The sequence below is a fragment of the Alosa pseudoharengus genome, unplaced genomic scaffold, assembly GCF_046254945.1.
Source record: "Alosa pseudoharengus isolate Yale_2024_CS ecotype anadromous, Long Island Sound unplaced genomic scaffold, YU_APseudo_1.1 YU_APseudo_1.1_scf_4, whole genome shotgun sequence".
In the NCBI taxonomy this organism is placed as follows: domain Eukaryota; kingdom Metazoa; phylum Chordata; class Actinopteri; order Clupeiformes; family Clupeidae; genus Alosa; species Alosa pseudoharengus.
In genome coordinates this window covers 33,166,188-33,171,075 of record NW_027468774.1, presented here as the reverse complement: position 1 = coordinate 33,171,075, position 4,888 = coordinate 33,166,188, and the positions used below count along the sequence as shown (strand labels likewise).

The 4,888-nt window shown below is 44.8% G+C and overlaps 1 long non-coding RNA gene across 1 annotated transcript in view; it reads left to right on the top strand.

Annotated features, from left to right (window-relative positions):
* The first annotated feature begins 451 nt into the window (after positions 1-451).
* LOC143102385 (uncharacterized) overlaps positions 452-4,888 on the top strand; it is a 66,185-nt gene continuing 61,748 nt past the window's right edge. Inside the window, exon 1 of the long non-coding RNA XR_012982583.1 lies at positions 452-1,059. This is a non-coding gene — a long non-coding RNA (uncharacterized LOC143102385). The remainder of the gene's footprint in view (positions 1,060-4,888) is intronic.

Here is a 4,888-nt window from a genome sequence, read left to right as displayed (position 1 = left end):
CGTGGTTAACGGCCTGGTAAAGTGAAATGAGAAAAAAAAACGAACATTAGTTAGGTTGGGGGGGGGGGGGGGGGGCAGTAGGCTGTGGCCTACACGGGGAACACAAATCAATACAATGTGTAATGATGTAAACACTTAAGCCTATTTAGCTATATGTCCATGCATCAGCCATCACCCATTGGCTAATCCAACAAATGTGTTATTATTATTATTATTATTATTATTATTATTATTATTATTATAGTAGTAGTTATATTAGTAGTATTAGCAGTAGTGTTGTTGCTGTTGTTGTGCTGGTGAGGGAGGCAAAAAAAACCAAATTGTGCCGCGCGATTTCAAGTGAAGCTACTCCATTTCCCTTTATGCTTTGCGGGTGGGTGAGGTACAGCTCATGTGCGATGCCTTCGAGTTTGCTGTGACTGTGAGAGCTTCAGAGTTCTTTGCTCGGCCGATGAGGCAGGAGGCGTGGAGGGAGGTCTTTCGTTTGGACGTCTGTTTGACATGAGATGGGATTGTATCACTGAACAGAGTAACATTTTCAGGTGGATTTGGGAGTTTTCAACTTGAATAACCTTTTGGGAGTTTACAACTTGAATTAAGTTTTTTTCTGTCTGGATATTTTTGTGATTCACTGTAGCCTATGTGTTCGCTGACCAGTGATAACGCTGTTTTAGAAATGCACGTGAGACTTGTCATGGAGTGTATCTTGTGGAAACGCTAAAATGTTTTGTGCTGCCTGGAGAAATGAGTTGTTGCTTCCATGGATCGGAGTGGGACCGGTACATATCAAGGATTTGCGCATGGGACGCTGGTGGAGATCGGTGGAGAAGGAGCCGGGAGCCCTGCTCCGCGGTGTCTGGACGATGGCTGGGACCTTATGGTCAGCGTGCCTTTGGGAATAGTCTGCGCGCACACACACACACACACACACACACACAAGTGCTAACGTGAATCGTCCCATCGGGAAAGCACCTTGGAGTACCGGCTACCTGTCCGATGGATTATTGTGACATGGAAACTAGAATATATCAGCCTTTGGATAAATGTAAACAAAGACAGGTAATGGAACATTCAACATTCTGTTGGTATTTCTGCTTAAAACGTCAGTCTACAGGCATGTGTGCATGGGCTTACCATCCCTTGTAGTTTGAATTGCTCTCTGAGCGTGATATCTGACATCTGTCTGGTCATTCATGTCTCTGGCGGTTTGGACGTATGCTCCACATTGTTGGTTTAGCTTTCTTGTGCTTATATATGTTCAGGCATAAGACAGAAATAATATAGCAATGTCCGCATTTCGTTGTCAAGTTTTACGCGAACCCTAAGATCAGCGAATTTTAAACTTTAGCGGGAACAGAGCGCAAGATGAGCAGGGGAAGAGGTCGCAGCGCAGCCTCCGGGTTGGTGAGATGTTTCTGGATTCGGATTCCCTATGGAGCATTTTGCAGTCTTAAACGTCTTGCAGTGCGTGTTTTGAACGTCTTGTAGTGCGTGTTTTTAACGTCTTGTAGTGCGTGTTTTGCCGTGTGCGTGCACTGTGTTTATCGGATGTCTTACCCCAGCTCTGGTATTGAGCCATGCCCTGCTGCGACCAGGGCTCTCCTCCGCGCAGCGCTGCCTCTCCTAGGAAGTAGGCAGGTGTCAGACATGCGGAACAGCATAGACGGACTATCATCCATCATCCCAGCACAGCAAAGAAGTTTTCTACCTGATAACATGATAACATGACTGATAGCTGAAAATATGTTTGTCATAAAGAGCTGTTGAGAGTGGATTGTATTCAAACTTTAGTAGGATGTGCTATGTACTACTGATACAGTCCCTGTGGAAGGATGAAAAGGGACAGGACTGAAGGGCTATGTGAGAACACGTGAACACAGTAACTGTTCTCAGAGGTGGTGGTGCCATTTTAGTATTTATGTGATATTGGGATGTGCTCCATCTGTCATCCCTGTTAGTGGATGTGTGTGTGTGTGTGTGTGCGTGTGTGTGTCAATGGGTTCTTCTGAGAAATATCAAGAAAATGATCACCAGAAACAATTGTCCACCAAGGTAGGAATGGAGATGAGTTTGCTATAAACACTGGACTTAAATACACTGCTGTCCACTCCTGTTCAAACGTTTGGGGTCACTCAGAATAGTCTATACCCCTCCATTATAGACAGAATACTAGCTTGCTGCTTCCTTCCTATATGATTCTTGCATAGTTGGGAGCTGTGTTTTGGGTCTCTGTCCTCATTTTGGAGGAAGTTGGCTTTAGTCAAGCCACTGTTCATGTGGCATGGCATTGCAAACCAAAGTGATAAGCTATTTCTTTTGTCCGGCACCGCTTTTCCATACCAGCAAAGCACCCTCAGGCCATCACAATTTCTCCACCATGCTTGACAGGTGGAGTCAAACACTCCTCCAGCATTTGGTCTGCATCTTACAAACTTTCTTCTTTGTAATCTGTACACCTTAGATTTGTCTGTCCATATCACCTTTCTCAGTCTTCATCTGTCGTCTGTGTATCTGTTGCCCATCGTAATCTTTTCTTTTTACTGGCCAGTCTGAAATTTGGTCCTTTCTCTACAACTCTGTCAACAAGGCCAGCATCCTGAAGTCTGTAGAATTCTGTTGACACTGGTGTTTTGTGGGTACTATGGGACCTGTGAGACGCCTCTTTCTTAATCTAGACACTAATGTATTTATCCGCTTGAGCGGTTATGCACTGGTCCTCTCACTCCTTTTACTGTTTTGGTTAAAACGAGTTTGAGCCACTTTTCTATGGAGATATTAGCACTTAGCATTATGTGGTATCTCCAGTGTCTTGGCCATTTTTTACATTGAATAGGGTTGATTATCATGACACATTTTTGGAAGAAAAGTCTTTTGTTTCTTTCCTTGTTTTGGCTTCAATTGAACCCACAATAGGTTATGATTGATAGTTCCAGATTGATATTCAACTCATCTAAAGAAGGCCAGTTGTGTTGCTTCTTTAATCAGGGTAGCAGTTTCCAGCTGTGCAAACACGACTGAAAGGGGTTTCTAATAATCAGGTAGACTTTTAAAATGATGCACTCAGGTCAGCAAACAGTAAGTGGCATTGGTACATTGTACGTGCCATTGTGATTTGCAATATTGACGATATCTACACTGTATGTCTGACTGATTTGGTGTTCATTTAATTGAATCCTTCGAAAAACAAGTTGATTTCAGAGTTACTGAAAATCACCAAACTTTTGAACAGTGGTGTGTATGTGTGTGTGTGTGTGTGTGTGTGTGTGTCTCTCTCTGTGTAAGAAAGGGTGCATACCCATGCATATGATATTGGGCTGTGTACACTCTGGATGACCCTAAATCACTCTCAGTTAGAACCACACCTATGCAGTGTACAGGTAAAGTAGGAAAGTAGATGATGGAAATAGATGGATGCAATTGTTAGAGGCACAGAGGAGCTCCAGGATATGGTGATGGAGAGAGTGATAGAGAGAGAATTGAGGAAGAGAGGGAATTGGTGGGACAGAAGTGGAAGGAGAGGGAGTGAGGAGGACGCTGGAGAAGTAAGTGGAGGAAGTTGTGTCTTAAGACCCTTCTCATTCCTTCATGACCCCCCAACCCCCACCCCATCCCCTTGACTCCAAAGAATCCTGCCTATTATTGATGTTTTTGGACAGACACACGAGCATGTGCACACACACACACACAAACACACACACACACACACACTTCTAAAAAAACCCTTGAGGAACAAGACCCTCTTTCTCTTCCTGCAACAACCCCCCCCCGTGTGTGTATGTGTGTGTATGCGTGTCTGTGTGTGTGCTTTGTGTGTGTGTGTTTGTGTGTGTGTGTGTGTGTGTGTGTGTGTGTGTGTGAAGCTGAGTTGAGCTGAGTGACTCTCATGGCCAGCCCTGATGGAGACTCTCACACACACACTTATACACCCTTGCCATACAAAAGCAGCTGAAGTGTCAGATCAACTGAGTGGAAGAACATACACAGTGAGTTCCTCGAGAAAGGACCCTGCATTACACACACACACACACACACACACACACACACACACACACACACACACACGCATAGACACACACACACAGACACGCATACGCACACACACACACACACACACACACACACACACACACACACACACATACACACACACAAAGAACCACAGTGTGTTAGAGAGCTAAGGGGCCTCTGCTAAACACAGAGTCTGTCTTCCCCTCTCCTCTCTCATCCCATCTTTCTGTCTTTCATTCTCTCATCCTCATTCATACACTGCCCTTTCTCTTTACCTCTCTGCATCTGTCACGCACACACACACACACACACACACACACACACCATTGGTTCAAGTGTTTTTTTGACTTGAGAAGGTTATAGTAATAGGCTTCTAATAGCCTGTATGTCTGGGAAGTGTCTGTGGCTCTAGATTAATGTATTTGTGTGTGTGTGTGTGTGTGTGTCTGTGTTTATATGTGGGTTTGTGTTTGTGTGTGTGTGTGTGCATGCGTGTTTGAGTATGTTTATGTGTCAGCATGTATGTGTGTGTGTGTGTGTGTGTGTGTGTGTCTGGGCTGTGGTGTCATTTGATCTGTGTGTGGTAAACCTCAGGAGAGGTGTGTATGGGAGGTCAAACGTGCTCACCGCGCGTTCAGCTCTCTCTCTCTCTCTGTCTCTCTCTCTTTCATTTTTACTCTCTCTACAACCTCTCCATCTCTTGATGTGAGATATGAGATGTCATATTTTTAATGGACGTCTAGTCGACTCTCTCCTAGCCGGCCTACATCTGTTCCGCGTCTCCCTGCGTCGGAGTGAGCCGCCGCACTCCCTAGACCCCCTGTTTCACAGCCGCTCATACTGGTGTTATGATAATAGTAGTATCGGTGTCCACAGCTGT